The sequence below is a fragment of the Drosophila takahashii genome, unplaced genomic scaffold (genome assembly GCF_030179915.1).
Source record: "Drosophila takahashii strain IR98-3 E-12201 unplaced genomic scaffold, DtakHiC1v2 scaffold_26, whole genome shotgun sequence".
Classification (NCBI taxonomy): domain Eukaryota; kingdom Metazoa; phylum Arthropoda; class Insecta; order Diptera; family Drosophilidae; genus Drosophila; species Drosophila takahashii.
In genome coordinates, this window is record NW_027221706.1 from 1,146 (window position 1) to 18,299 (window position 17,154).

Sequence of the window (17,154 nt, forward strand, 5' to 3'; positions counted from 1 at the left end):
AATAATTGGTTATATTAATATGATCAAATAATACTTTATATAAAAAAGTGAATATCTTTGGTTGGGTGGCAAAGAGAATTAAATATGCCCGATATATAGACGTCGTGGCCAAAAACTACTATAGGGTGAAGTGCTTGTCTGTTGGTCTATATATATACATATAATATTTTATGCGTACACATTATTATTATAGATAGTTAATATCTATCGTATGGGTGGCAAACGGAATTAAATAATTTCGATATTTAGACGTCGTGGCCAAAAACTACTATAGGATGGTCAGTGGTTGTCCACCAATTAATTATTGAACAAACCATATGAATATCATATGCTGTTGTCAATATAATGTATATCAATAATAATAAAAAATAAGGATGGTACAGTAAGTAGTCCATCTACTATTGAACAAAATATATTATAATATATACTTTTGTTATCAATAGAACAACATATATTAAAATCAAAATATTATCCGTATAAATTTGTTTCTTAAATGAAATTAAGACTTGGCTACGCGGTTAATATTATAAACCCATGATAATAAGGTGAAACAGAGGTCAAGTTTCTATTATATATAGAATAACAAATTGTTTCCGACTTTTATCGTTAATCTTTGGTGGCAGGTATATATGATAATTTATATTAAATTATTATATCCCCTGTCGTTTGGGCACAGAGTATCGCTTGCCGGTACAATGTGTTTACAAAAAGCATTATAATAAAATATAATTGCAATATTAGTGATCAAAATAATTTCATATGCGCTCGGTTTTATATCATATATTACCAGAGAGTTATATGGAAAAGATAAATTTTAAATTTATCATCAAAATGCAAATGATTTAACTCAATATTTATATTGGGTAAACAAAAATTGTACATGTGTGGATACAATAATTATGTATGTTGAACAAAAATGATATTTTAGAATGAAATATGTATATATAATATAATAAAAACTTATAGAAAGAACAATATATATTGAAAATTGTGTTATAAAAAAGTTGTACTTTTTCTTCAACATCAATTATAAACTTGTTATATTAGTGGCGAAACAAGTAAAAATTAAAGAACGTATACGAATGCCATATAAAAATGGCCGTATTCGAATTAAAATAGAATTATTTCACAAAGCAAAAAAAAAATATTGAATTAAAATCAATATTTAAGAAAAACCGAACATATAAAATGTAAATATAATCTATTATATTTATATTACTAATTTCTATTCAAAAAATATGAATGAAATATGAACGAAAACATTATTCTGGTTGATCCTGCCAGTAGTTATATGCTTGTCTCAAAGATTAAGCCATGCATGTCTAAGTACACACGAATTAAAAGTGAAACCGCAAAAGGCTCATTATATCAGTTATGGTTCCTTAGATCGTTAACAGTTACTTGGATAACTGTGGTAATTCTAGAGCTAATACATGCAATTAAAACATGAACCTTATGGGACATGTGCTTTTATTAGGCTAAAACCAAGCGATCGCAAGATCGTTATATTGGTTGAACTCTAGATAACATGCAGATCGTATGGTCTTGTACCGACGACAGATCTTTCAAATGTCTGCCCTATCAACTTTTGATGGTAGTATCTAGGACTACCATGGTTGCAACGGGTAACGGGGAATCAGGGTTCGATTCCGGAGAGGGAGCCTGAGAAACGGCTACCACATCTAAGGAAGGCAGCAGGCGCGTAAATTACCCACTCCCAGCTCGGGGAGGTAGTGACGAAAAATAACAATACAGGACTCATATCCGAGGCCCTGTAATTGGAATGAGTACACTTTAAATCCTTTAACAAGGACCAATTGGAGGGCAAGTCTGGTGCCAGCAGCCGCGGTAATTCCAGCTCCAATAGCGTATATTAAAGTTGTTGCGGTTAAAACGTTCGTAGTTGAACTTGTGCTTCATACGGGTAGTACAACTTACAATTGTGGTTAGTACTATACCTTTATGTATGTAAGCGTATTACCGGTGGAGTTCTTATATGTGTTTAAATACTTGTATTTTTTCATATGTTCCTCCTATTTAAAAACCTGCATTAGTGCTCTTAAACGAGTGTTATTGTGGGCCGGTACAATTACTTTGAACAAATTAGAGTGCTTAAAGCAGGCTTCAAATGCCTGAATATTCTGTGCATGGGATAATGAAATAAGACCTCTGTTCTGCTTTCATTGGTTTTCAGATCAAGAGGTAATGATTAATAGAAGCAGTTTGGGGGCATTAGTATTACGACGCGAGAGGTGAAATTCTTGGACCGTCGTAAGACTAACTTAAGCGAAAGCATTTGCCAAAGATGTTTTCATTAATCAAGAACGAAAGTTAGAGGTTCGAAGGCGATCAGATACCGCCCTAGTTCTAACCATAAACGATGCCAGCTAGCAATTGGGTGTAGCTACTTTTATGGCTCTCTCAGTCGCTTCCCGGGAAACCAAAGCTTTTGGGCTCCGGGGGAAGTATGGTTGCAAAGCTGAAACTTAAAGGAATTGACGGAAGGGCACCACCAGGAGTGGAGCCTGCGGCTTAATTTGACTCAACACGGGAAAACTTACCAGGTCCGAACATAAGTGTGTAAGACAGATTGATAGCTCTTTCTCGAATCTATGGGTGGTGGTGCATGGCCGTTCTTAGTTCGTGGAGTGATTTGTCTGGTTAATTCCGATAACGAACGAGACTCAAATATATTAAATAGATATCTTCAGGATTATGGTGTTGAAGCTTATATAGCCTTCATTCATGGTGGCAGTAAAATGTTTATTGTGTTTGAATGTGTTTATATAAGTGGAGCCGTACCTGTTGGTTTGTCCCATTATAAGGACACTAGCTTCTTAAATGGACAAATTGCGTCTAGCAATAATGAGATTGAGCAATAACAGGTCTGTGATGCCCTTAGATGTCCTGGGCTGCACGCGCGCTACAATGAAAGTATCAACGTGTATTTCCTAGACCGAGAGGTCCGGGTAAACCGCTGAACCACTTTCATGCTTGGGATTGTGAACTGAAACTGTTCACATGAACTTGGAATTCCCAGTAAGTGTGAGTCATTAACTCGCATTGATTACGTCCCTGCCCTTTGTACACACCGCCCGTCGCTACTACCGATTGAATTATTTAGTGAGGTCTCCGGACGTGATCACTGTGACGCCTTGTGTGTTACGGTTGTTTCGCAAAAGTTGACCGAACTTGATTATTTAGAGGAAGTAAAAGTCGTAACAAGGTTTCCGTAGGTGAACCTGCGGAAGGATCATTATTGTATAATATCCTTACCGTTAATAAAAAAATTTGTTAATACAAATTTAATACAAATTACCAATATATATATATATATACATAATAATTATAATAATAATTATACCAAAAATATGATCTTAAAAGTAAAAGATCAAATAAATTTCGAACAAGCAAATCGAAATATTGTAATAATATAATATTATTACAAATAAATTAAATAGAAACAAACATAAAATTCGAACAAGCAAATCGAATTATTAATATAATAAAATATATTTTATATATTTATTATAAACTTTTGTGTGTATATGGACCATAATATACACGCGTTGCGAGATGTATTGGCCAACTAATTTGATGATGATCATACATTGGATAATGCAACAACCTAAAATATACAATGTTGTACCTGGTTTCAGGTTAATGTTTTATATAAAATTATCAATATATATTAACAAACAAATGCCATTACAAATAATACTTTGATATATATTGTTTATATAAAACTAAGACATTTCGCAGCATTTATTTTAGGTATATAAATACATTTATTGAAGGAATTGATATATGCCAGTAAAATGGTGTATTTTTAATTTCTTTCAATAAAAACATATTTGACCAAATTTAAAACCAATATTATAAAACTCTAAGCGGTGGATCACTCGGCTCATGGGTCGATGAAGAACGCAGCAAACTGTGCGTCATCGTGTGAACTGCAGGACACATGAACATCGACATTTTGAACGCATATCGCAGTCCATGCTGTTATGTACTTTAATTAATTTTATAGTGCTGCTTGGACTACATATGGTTGAGGGTTGTAAGACTATGCTAATTAAGTTGTTTATACAAATTTTATAATAAAATTTTATAAGCATATGGTATATTATTGGATAAAAATAATTTAATTATTTTATTCATAATATTAACAAATATATGAAAAACATTATCTCACAATAGTAATTAAACTTTGAGAAAAACGAAGAGGAATATTTTCTTTTTCAATCAAATAATACTGAGAAATGTCTAGCATAAAATATTATCTAGAATTGTCTCTTATTAATGATTTGAAATATGAAAAACGTTGACAATATTATTATTCTTCGTTAATTCGTTACAAATAAATGCCATTAATATATATATACGTCAGCTTTAAACGAATTTAATAAAATGTTTTATCATTATATATAAAGAATTAATTGCAAATAAAAGTTATATACAACCTCAACTCATATGGGACTACCCCCTGAATTTAAGCATATTAATTAGGGGAGGAAAAGAAACTAACAAGGATTTTCTTAGTAGCGGCGAGCGAAAAGAAATCAGTTCAGCACTAAGTCACTTTGTCTATATGGCAAATGTGAGATGCAGTGTATGGAGCGTCAATATTCTAGTATGAGAAATTAACGATTTAAGTCCTTCTTAAATGAGGCCATTTACCCATAGAGGGTGCCAGGCCCGTATAACGTTAATGATTACTAGATGATGTTTCCAAAGAGTCGTGTTGCTTGATAGTGCAGCACTAAGTGGGTGGTAAACTCCATCTAAAACTAAATATAACCATGAGACCGATAGTAAACAAGTACCGTGAGGGAAAGTTGAAAAGAACTCTGAATAGAGAGTTAAACAGTACGTGAAACTGCTTAGAGGTTAAGCCCGATGAACCTGAATATCCGTTATGGAAAATTCATCATTAAAATTGTAATATTTAAACAATATTATGATAATAGTGTGCATTTTTTCCATATAAGGACATTGTAATCTATTAGCATACCAAATTTATCATAAAATATAACTTATAGTTTATTCAAATTAAATTGCTTGCATTTTAACACAGAATAAATGTTATTAATTTGATAAAGTGCTGATAGATTTATATGAATACAGTGCGTTAATTTTTCGGAATTATATAATGGCATGATTATCATTGATTTTTGTGTTTATTATATGCACTTGTAGGATTAACAATGCGAAAGATTCAGGATACCTTCGGGACCCGTCTTGAAACACGGACCAAGGAGTCTAACATATGTGCAAGTTATTGGGATATAAACCTAATAGCGTAATTAACTTGACTAATAATGGGATTAGTTTTTTAACTATTTATAGCTAATTAACACAATCCCGGGGCGTTCTATATAGTTATGTATAATGATATTTATATTATTTATGCCTCTAACTGGAACGTACCTTGAGCATATATGCTGTGACCCGAAAGATGGTGAACTATACTTGATCAGGTTGAAGTCAGGGGAAACCCTGATGGAAGACCGAAACAGTTCTGACGTGCAAATCGATTGTCAGAATTGAGTATAGGGGCGAAAGACCAATCGAACCATCTAGTAGCTGGTTCCTTCCGAAGTTTCCCTCAGGATAGCTGGTGCATTTTAATATTATATAAAATAATCTTATCTGGTAAAGCGAATGATTAGAGGCCTTAGGGTCGAAACGATCTTAACCTATTCTCAAACTTTAAATGGGTAAGAACCTTAACTTTCTTGATATGAAGTTTAAGGTTATGATATAATGTGCCCAGTGGGCCACTTTTGGTAAGCAGAACTGGCGCTGTGGGATGAACCAAACGTAATGTTACGGTGCCCAAATTAACAACTCATGCAGATACCATGAAAGGCGTTGGTTGCTTAAAACAGCAGGACGGTGATCATGGAAGTCGAAATCCGCTAAGGAGTGTGTAACAACTCACCTGCCGAAGCAACTAGCCCTTAAAATGGATGGCGCTTAAGTTGTATACCTATACATTACCGCTAAAGTAGATGATTTATATTACTTGTGATATAAATTTTGAAACTTTAGTGAGTAGGAAGGTACAATGGTATGCGTAGAAGTGTTTGGCGTAAGCCTGCATGGAGCTGCCATTGGTACAGATCTTGGTGGTAGTAGCAAATAATCGAATGAGACCTTGGAGGACTGAAGTGGAGAAGGGTTTCGTGTGAACAGTGGTTGATCACGAGTTAGTCGGTCCTAAGTTCAAGGCGAAAGCCGAAAATTTTCAAGTAAAACCAAAAACGCAATATATACAAATCAAGCTAATATAATATACTTGAATAATTTTGAACGAAAGGGAATACGGTTCCAATTCCGTAACCTGTTGAGTATCCGTTTGTTATTAAATATGGGCCTCGTGCTCATCCTGGCAACAGGAACGACCATAAAGAAGCCGTCGAGAGATATCGGAAGAGTTTTCTTTTCTGTTTTATAGCCGTACTACCATGGAAGTCTTTCGCAGAGAGATATGGTAGATGGGCTAGAAGAGCATGACATATACTGTTGTGTCGATATTTTCTCCTCGGACCTTGAAAATTTATGGTGGGGACACGCAAACTTCTCAACAGGCCGTACCAATATCCGCAGCTGGTCTCCAAGGTGAAGAGTCTCTAGTCGATAGAATAATGTAGGTAAGGGAAGTCGGCAAATTAGATCCGTAACTTCGGGATAAGGATTGGCTCTGAAGATTGAGATAGTCGGGCTTGATTGGGAAACAATAACATGGTTTATGTGCTCGTTCTGGGTAAATAGAGTTTCTAGCATTTATGTTAGTTACTTGTTCCCCGGATAGTTAGTTACGTAGCCAATTGTGGAACTTTCTTGCTAAAATTTTTAAGAATACTAATTGGGTCAAACCAATTAGTTCTTATTAATTATAACGATTATCAATTAACAATCAATTCAGAACTGGCACGGACTTGGGGAATCCGACTGTCTAATTAAAACATTGTGATGGCCCTAGCGGGTGTTGACACAATGTGATTTCTGCCCAGTGCTCTGAATGTCAAAGTGAAGAAATTCAAGTAAGCGCGGGTCAACGGCGGGAGTAACTATGACTCTCTTAAGGTAGCCAAATGCCTCGTCATCTAATTAGTGACGCGCATGAATGGATTAACGAGATTCCTACTGTCCCTATCTACTATCTAGCGAAACCACAGCCAAGGGAACGGGCTTGGAATAATTAGCGGGGAAAGAAGACCCTTTTGAGCTTGACTCTAATCTGGCAGTGTAAGGAGACATAAGAGGTGTAGAATAAGTGGGAGATATTAGACTTCGGTTTGGTATCGTCAATGAAATACCACTACTCTTATTGTTTCCTTACTTACTTGATTAAATGGAACGTGTATCATTTCCTAGCCATTATACGGATATATTTATTATATCTTATGGTATTGGGTTTTGATGCAAGCTTCTTGATCAAAGTATCACGAGTTTGTTATATAATCGCAAACAAATTCTTTAATAAAACGGTGCATTTATGTATTTTTGATTTGAAAATTTGGTATAACTCCAATTACTCAGGTATGATCCAATTCAAGGACATTGCCAGGTAGGGAGTTTGACTGGGGCGGTACATCTCTCAAATAATAACGGAGGTGTCCCAAGGCCAGCTCAGTGCGGACAGAAACCACACATAGAGCAAAAGGGCAAATGCTGACTTGATCTCGGTGTTCAGTACACACAGGGACAGCAAAAGCTCGGCCTATCGATCCTTTTGGTTTAAAGAGTTTTTAACAAGAGGTGTCAGAAAAGTTACCATAGGGATAACTGGCTTGTGGCGGCCAAGCGTTCATAGCGACGTCGCTTTTTGATCCTTCGATGTCGGCTCTTCCTATCATTGTGAAGCAAAATTCACCAAGCGTTGGATTGTTCACCCATGCAAGGGAACGTGAGCTGGGTTTAGACCGTCGTGAGACAGGTTAGTTTTACCCTACTAATGACAAAACGTTGTTGCGACAGCATTCCTGCGTAGTACGAGAGGAACCGCAGGTACGGACCAATGGCACAATACTTGTTCGAGCGAACAGTGGTATGACGCTACGTCCGTTGGATTATGCCTGAACGCCTCTAAGGTCGTATCCGTGCTGGACTGCAATGATAAATAAGGGGCAATTTGCATTGTATGGCTTCTAAACCATTTAAAGTTTATAATTTACTTTATAAACGACAATGGATGTGATGCCAATGTAATTTGTAACATAGTAAATTGGGAGGATCTTCGATCACCTGATGCCGCGCTAGTTACATATAAAAGCATTATTTAATACAATGACAAAGCCTAGAATCAATTGTAAACGACTTTTGTAACAGGCAAGGTGTTGTAAGTGGTTGAGCAGCTGCCATACTGCGATCCACTGAAGCTTATCCTTTGCTTGATGATTCGATAATAAACATAAATTTAATTGTGTTTATTTTGTTTGGCTTTTTTAAGTCAGAATATATATATATATAAAATATATATATATAAAATAATAATTATATTTAAATAAATTTTATTTAAATATATTTAACAATGGTAGCCATATGTATCGTCATCCTATTAGTGACGCGTATAAAAATATTCTAAGTCCGAACATGCAAATAAGAGACATATGCAAGTATATGTACTTCTTAAGGTAGCCAACTGAATCGTCATCCTATTAGTGACGTGTATACAAATATTCTAAGTCCGAACATACAAGTAAGAGACATATGCAAGTATATGTACCTCTTAAGGTAGCCAACTGAATCGTCATCCTATTAGTGACGTGTATAAAAATATTCTAAGTCCGAACATACAAGTAAGAGACATATGCAAGTATATGTACCTCTTAAGGTAGCCAACTGAATCGTCATCCTATTAGTGACGTGTATAAAAATATTCTAAGTCCGAACATACAAGTAAGAGACATATGCAAGTATATGTACCTCTTAAGGTAGCCAACTGAATCGTCATCCTATTAGTGACGCGTATAAAAATATTCTAAGTCCGAACATGCAAATAAGAGACATATGCAAGTATATGTACCTCTTAAGGTAGCCAACTGAATCGTCATCCTATTAGTGACGTGTATAAAAATATTCTAAGTCCGAACATACAAGTAAGAGACATATGCAAGTATATGTACCTCTTAAGGTAGCCAACTGAATCGTCATCCTATTAGTGACGTGTATAAAAATATTCTAAGTCCGAACATACAAGTAAGAGACATATGCAAGTATATGTACCTCTTAAGGTAGCCAACTGAATCGTCATCCTATTAGTGACGTGTATAAAAATATTCCAAGTCCAAACATGAGTTATATGGATATGAAAATAATATTAAGTTCTAGTATGGATATGAAAAAAATGAGTTATATGGATATGGGAAAAATAACAAGTTCTAGTATGGATATGAAAAAAATGAGTTATGTGGATATGGGAAAAATAATAAGTTCTAGTATGGATATGAAAAAAAAAATGAGTTATATGGATATGGAAAAGAATACAGAGTTCTAGTATGGATATGGAAAAATGAGTTATATGAATATGGGAAAAATGATAAGTTCTAGTATGGATATGAAAAAATATTGAGTTATATGGATATTAAAGAAATAATAAGTTCTAGTATGGATATGGAATAAAATGAGTTATATAGATATGGCAAAAAATTTAATGTTCTAGTATGGATATGAAAAAAATTAGTTATATGAATATGGGAAAATTTATAAGTTCTAGTATGGATATGGGAAAAATAATAAGTTCTAGTATGGATATAAAAAAATATTGAGTTATATGGATATTAAAGAAATAATAAGTTCTAGTATGGATATGGAAAAAAATTAGTTATATTGATATGCTAAATAATGAGTTATATGCATATGGGAAAAATACTAAGTTGTAGTATGGATATGGGAAGAATACTGAGTTCTAGTATGGATATGGGAAAAATAATCAGTTCTAGTATGGATATGAAAAAATATTGAGTTTTATGGATATTGAAGAGATAATAAGCTCTAGTATGGATATGGAAAAAATTAATTATATTGTAATAGTAAATAATAAGTTATATGGATATAGGAAGAAAATTAGGTTCTAGTATGGATATGAAAAAAATTAGTTCTATGGATATGGGAAAAATAAAAAGTTCTGGTATGGATATGGAAAAATATTAAGTTATATGGATATTAAAGAAATAATAAGTTCTAGTATGGATATGGAATAAAATGAGTTATATAGATATGGCAAAAATATAATGTTCTAGTATGGATATGAAAAAAATTAGTTATATGAATATGGGAAAATTTATAAGTTCTAGTATGGATATGGGAAAAAGAATAAGTTCTAGTATGGATATGAAAAAATATTGAGTTATATGAATATTAAAGAAATAATAAGTTCTAGTATGAATATGGAAAAATATTATTTATATTGATATGGTAAATAATGATTTATATGGATATGGGATAAATACTAAATTCTAGTGTGGATATGGAAAAAACGAGTTATATGGATATGGGAAAAATAATAAGTTCAAGTATGGATATGGAAAAAAATTAGTTTAATAGTTATAGGTATGGAAAAAAATTAATTATATAGATATAGAACAAAAAATAAGTTATATGGATATGGTGGCATCAGTACGAAATATGCCCAATTTACATACACCGGAGCCGCAGTACGATAAATACCCAATATTTAGACGTCGTGGCCAAAAACATATATAGGGAGGCAGTGCTCGCCGACCGGTTGTATTGTTCAAAATTTATGTTTTTCATATTATTTTGGCAATGCTATATATAAATGATATCTTATACATATAATTCAATTATAGCGATATGGAAATACCATATTATATGTATAAAGAAAAAAATGTATAATAAAATATACATTGACATACAAATATGGCTAGTTGTATGGATATGCCGTATTCATTATATGGATACGGCATATAGATTATATAAATATGACCAAAAAATATTTTATATTGATATGGCAAATAAAGAAATTACTTGAATATGGAAATAAAAGAAGTTATATTGATATGGAAGAAAATAATGAGTCATATAGATATGTTGGCATCAGTACGAAATATGCCCAATTTACATACACCGGGGCCGCAGTACGAAAAATACCCAATATTTAGACGTCGTGGCCAAAAACATATATAGGGAGGCAGTGCTCGCCGACCGGCCGTATTGTTCAAAATTTATGTTTATCATATTATTTTGGCAATGCTATATATAAATGATATCTTATACATATAATTCAATTATAGCGATATGGAAATACCATATTATATGTATAAAGAAAAAAAATGTATAATAAAATATACATTGACATACAAATATGGCTAGTTGTATGGATATGCCGTATTCATTATATGGATACGGCATATAGATTATATAAATATGACCAAAAAATATTTTATATTGATATGGCAAATAAAGAAATTACTTGAATATGGAAATAAAAGAAGTTATATTGATATGGAAGAAAATAATGAGTCATATAGATATGTTGGCATCAGTACGAAATATGCCCAATTTACATACACCGGGGCCGCAGTACGAAAAATACCCAATATTTAGACGTCGTGGCCAAAAACATATATAGGGAGGCAGTGCTCGCCGACCGGCCGTATTGTTCAAAATTTATGTTTATCATATTATTTTGGCAATGCTATATATAAATGATATCTTATACATATAATTCAATTATAGCGATATGGAAATACCATATTATATGTATAAAGAAAAAAAATGTATAATAAAATATACATTGACATACAAATATGGCTAGTTGTATGGATATGCCGTATTCATTATATGGATACGGCATATAGATTATATAAATATGACCAAAAAATATTTTATATTGATATGGCAAATAAAGAAATTACTTGAATATGGAAATAAAAGAAGTTATATTGATATGGAAGAAAATAATGAGTCATATAGATATGTTGGCATCAGTACGAAATATGCCCAATTTACATACACCGGGGCCGCAGTACGAAAAATACCCAATATTTAGACGTCGTGGCCAAAAACATATATAGGGAGGCAGTGCTCGCCGACCGGCCGTATTGTTCAAAATTTATGTTTATCATATTATTTTGGCAATGCTATATATAAATGATATCTTATACATATAATTCAATTATAGCGATATGGAAATACCATATTATATGTATAAAGAAAAAAAATGTATAATAAAATATACATTGACATACAAATATGGCTAGTTGTATGGATATGCCGTATTCATTATATGGATACGGCATATAGATTATATAAATATGACCAAAAAATATTTTATATTGATATGGCAAATAAAGAAATTACTTGAATATGGAAATAAAAGAAGTTATATTGATATGGAAGAAAATAATGAGTCATATAGATATGTTGGCATCAGTACGAAATATGCCCAATTTACATACACCGGGGCCGCAGTACGAAAAATACCCAATATTTAGACGTCGTGGCCAAAAACATATATAGGGAGGCAGTGCTCGCCGACCGGCCGTATTGTTCAAAATTTATGTTTATCATATTATTTTGGCAATGCTATATATAAATGATATCTTATACATATAATTCAATTATAGCGATATGGAAATACCATATTATATGTATAAAGAAAAAAAATGTATAATAAAATATACATTGACATACAAATATGGCTAGTTGTATGGATATGCCGTATTCATTATATGGATACGGCATATAGATTATATGGATATGACCAAAAAATAATTCATAAAGAAATTATATGAATATGGCAGAAATAATTGGTTATATTAATATGATCAAATAATACTTTATATAAAAAAGTGAATATCTTTGGTTGGGTGGCAAAGAGAATTAAATATGCCCGATATATAGACGTCGTGGCCAAAAACTACTATAGGGTGAAGTGCTTGTCTGTTGGTCTATATATATACATATAATATTTTATGCGTACACATTATTATTATAGATAGTTAATATCTATCGTATGGGTGGCAAACGGAATTAAATAATTTCGATATTTAGACGTCGTGGCCAAAAACTACTATAGGATGGTCAGTGGTTGTCCACCAATTAATTATTGAACAAACCATATGAATATCATATGCTGTTGTCAATATAATGTATATCAATAATAATAAAAAATAAGGATGGTACAGTAAGTAGTCCATCTACTATTGAACAAAATATATTATAATATATACTTTTGTTATCAATAGAACAACATATATTAAAATCAAAATATTATCCGTATAAATTTGTTTCTTAAATGAAATTAAGACTTGGCTACGCGGTTAATATTATAAACCCATGATAATAAGGTGAAACAGAGGTCAAGTTTCTATTATATATAGAATAACAAATTGTTTCCGACTTTTATCGTTAATCTTTGGTGGCAGGTATATATGATAATTTATATTAAATTATTATATCCCCTGTCGTTTGGGCACAGAGTATCGCTTGCCGGTACAATGTGTTTACAAAAAGCATTATAATAAAATATAATTGCAATATTAGTGATCAAAATAATTTCATATGCGCTCGGTTTTATATCATATATTACCAGAGAGTTATATGGAAAAGATAAATTTTAAATTTATCATCAAAATGCAAATGATTTAACTCAATATTTATATTGGTTAAACAAAAATTGTACATGTGTGGATACAATAATTATGTATGTTGAACAAAAATGATATTTTAGAATGAAATATGTATATATAATATAATAAAAACTTATAGAAAGAACAATATATATTGAAAATTGTGTTATAAAAAAGTTGTACTTTTTCTTTAACATCAATTATAAACTTGTTATATTAGTGGCGAAACAAGTAAAAATTAAAGAACGTATACGAATGCCATATAAAAATGGCCGTATTCGAATTAAAATAGAATTATTTCACAAAGCAAAAAAAAAATATTGAATTAAAATCAATATTTAAGAAAAACCGAACATATAAAATGGAAATAAAATCTATTATATTTATATTACTAATTTCTATTCAAAAAATATGAATGAAATATGAACGAAAACATTATTCTGGTTGATCCTGCCAGTAGTTATATGCTTGTCTCAAAGATTAAGCCATGCATGTCTAAGTACACACGAATTAAAAGTGAAACCGCAAAAGGCTCATTATATCAGTTATGGTTCCTTAGATCGTTAACAGTTACTTGGATAACTGTGGTAATTCTAGAGCTAATACATGCAATTAAAACATGAACCTTATGGGACATGTGCTTTTATTAGGCTAAAACCAAGCGATCGCAAGATCGTTATATTGGTTGAACTCTAGATAACATGCAGATCGTATGGTCTTGTACCGACGACAGATCTTTCAAATGTCTGCCCTATCAACTTTTGATGGTAGTATCTAGGACTACCATGGTTGCAACGGGTAACGGGGAATCAGGGTTCGATTCCGGAGAGGGAGCCTGAGAAACGGCTACCACATCTAAGGAAGGCAGCAGGCGCGTAAATTACCCACTCCCAGCTCGGGGAGGTAGTGACGAAAAATAACAATACAGGACTCATATCCGAGGCCCTGTAATTGGAATGAGTACACTTTAAATCCTTTAACAAGGACCAATTGGAGGGCAAGTCTGGTGCCAGCAGCCGCGGTAATTCCAGCTCCAATAGCGTATATTAAAGTTGTTGCGGTTAAAACGTTCGTAGTTGAACTTGTGCTTCATACGGGTAGTACAACTTACAATTGTGGTTAGTACTATACCTTTATGTATGTAAGCGTATTACCGGTGGAGTTCTTATATGTGTTTAAATACTTGTATTTTTTCATATGTTCCTCCTATTTAAAAACCTGCATTAGTGCTCTTAAACGAGTGTTATTGTGGGCCGGTACAATTACTTTGAACAAATTAGAGTGCTTAAAGCAGGCTTCAAATGCCTGAATATTCTGTGCATGGGATAATGAAATAAGACCTCTGTTCTGCTTTCATTGGTTTTCAGATCAAGAGGTAATGATTAATAGAAGCAGTTTGGGGGCATTAGTATTACGACGCGAGAGGTGAAATTCTTGGACCGTCGTAAGACTAACTTAAGCGAAAGCATTTGCCAAAGATGTTTTCATTAATCAAGAACGAAAGTTAGAGGTTCGAAGGCGATCAGATACCGCCCTAGTTCTAACCATAAACGATGCCAGCTAGCAATTGGGTGTAGCTACTTTTATGGCTCTCTCAGTCGCTTCCCGGGAAACCAAAGCTTTTGGGCTCCGGGGGAAGTATGGTTGCAAAGCTGAAACTTAAAGGAATTGACGGAAGGGCACCACCAGGAGTGGAGCCTGCGGCTTAATTTGACTCAACACGGGAAAACTTACCAGGTCCGAACATAAGTGTGTAAGACAGATTGATAGCTCTTTCTCGAATCTATGGGTGGTGGTGCATGGCCGTTCTTAGTTCGTGGAGTGATTTGTCTGGTTAATTCCGATAACGAACGAGACTCAAATATATTAAATAGATATCTTCAGGATTATGGTGTTGAAGCTTATATAGCCTTCATTCATGGTGGCAGTAAAATGTTTATTGTGTTTGAATGTGTTTATATAAGTGGAGCCGTACCTGTTGGTTTGTCCCATTATAAGGACACTAGCTTCTTAAATGGACAAATTGCGTCTAGCAATAATGAGATTGAGCAATAACAGGTCTGTGATGCCCTTAGATGTCCTGGGCTGCACGCGCGCTACAATGAAAGTATCAACGTGTATTTCCTAGACCGAGAGGTCCGGGTAAACCGCTGAACCACTTTCATGCTTGGGATTGTGAACTGAAACTGTTCACATGAACTTGGAATTCCCAGTAAGTGTGAGTCATTAACTCGCATTGATTACGTCCCTGCCCTTTGTACACACCGCCCGTCGCTACTACCGATTGAATTATTTAGTGAGGTCTCCGGACGTGATCACTGTGACGCCTTGTGTGTTACGGTTGTTTCGCAAAAGTTGACCGAACTTGATTATTTAGAGGAAGTAAAAGTCGTAACAAGGTTTCCGTAGGTGAACCTGCGGAAGGATCATTATTGTATAATATCCTTACCGTTAATAAAAAAATTTGTTAATACAAATTTAATACAAATTACCAATATATATATATATATACATAATAATTATAATAATAATTATACCAAAAATATGATCTTAAAAGTAAAAGATCAAATAAATTTCGAACAAGCAAATCGAAATATTGTAATAATATAATATTATTACAAATAAATTAAATAGAAACAAACATAAAATTCGAACAAGCAAATCGAATTATTAATATAATAAAATATATTTTATATATTTATTATAAACTTTTGTGTGTATATGGACCATAATATACACGCGTTGCGAGATGTATTGGCCAACTAATTTGATGATGATCATACATTGGATAATGCAACAACCTAAAATATACAATGTTGTACCTGGTTTCAGGTTAATGTTTTATATAAAATTATCAATATATATTAACAAACAAATGCCATTACAAATAATACTTTGATATATATTGTTTATATAAAACTAAGACATTTCGCAGCATTTATTTTAGGTATATAAATACATTTATTGAAGGAATTGATATATGCCAGTAAAATGGTGTATTTTTAATTTCTTTCAATAAAAACATATTTGACCAAATTTAAAACCAATATTATAAAACTCTAAGCGGTGGATCACTCGGCTCATGGGTCGATGAAGAACGCAGCAAACTGTGCGTCATCGTGTGAACTGCAGGACACATGAACATCGACATTTTGAACGCATATCGCAGTCCATGCTGTTATGTACTTTAATTAATTTTATAGTGCTGCTTGGACTACATATGGTTGAGGGTTGTAAGACTATGCTAATTAAGTTGTTTATACAAATTTTATAATAAAATTTTATAAGCATATGGTATATTATTGGATAAAAATAATTTAATTATTTTATTCATAATATTAACAAATATATGAAAAACATTATCTCACAATAGTAATTAAACTTTGAGAAAAACGAAGAGGAATATTTTCTTTTTCAATCAAATAATACTGAGAAATGTCTAGCATAAAATATTATCTAGAATTGTCTCTTATTAATGATTTGAAATATGAAAAACGTTGACAATATTATTATTCTTCGTTAATTCGTTACAAATAAATGCCATTAATAT

General features: G+C 32.8%; 5 non-coding genes across 5 annotated transcripts; all 5 read left to right on the plus strand.

Moving 5' to 3' along the window:
- Positions 1-1,264: 1,264 nt before the first annotated feature.
- Positions 1,265-3,259, plus strand: LOC138914533 (small subunit ribosomal RNA). The gene has a single exon (XR_011420377.1). It is a non-coding gene; the product is annotated as a small subunit ribosomal RNA (ribosomal RNA).
- Positions 3,260-3,882: 623 nt separating this feature from the next.
- Positions 3,883-4,061, plus strand: LOC138914522 (5.8S ribosomal RNA). The gene has a single exon (XR_011420367.1). It is a non-coding gene; the product is annotated as a 5.8S ribosomal RNA (ribosomal RNA).
- Positions 4,062-4,459: 398 nt separating this feature from the next.
- LOC138914528 (large subunit ribosomal RNA) lies at positions 4,460-8,411 on the plus strand. The gene has a single exon (XR_011420373.1). It is a non-coding gene; the product is annotated as a large subunit ribosomal RNA (ribosomal RNA).
- Positions 8,412-14,041: 5,630 nt separating this feature from the next.
- Positions 14,042-16,036, plus strand: LOC138914523 (small subunit ribosomal RNA). The gene has a single exon (XR_011420368.1). It is a non-coding gene; the product is annotated as a small subunit ribosomal RNA (ribosomal RNA).
- A 623-nt stretch (positions 16,037-16,659) lies between these two features.
- Positions 16,660-16,838, plus strand: LOC138914530 (5.8S ribosomal RNA). The gene has a single exon (XR_011420374.1). It is a non-coding gene; the product is annotated as a 5.8S ribosomal RNA (ribosomal RNA).
- The last annotated feature ends 316 nt before the right edge of the window (positions 16,839-17,154 follow it).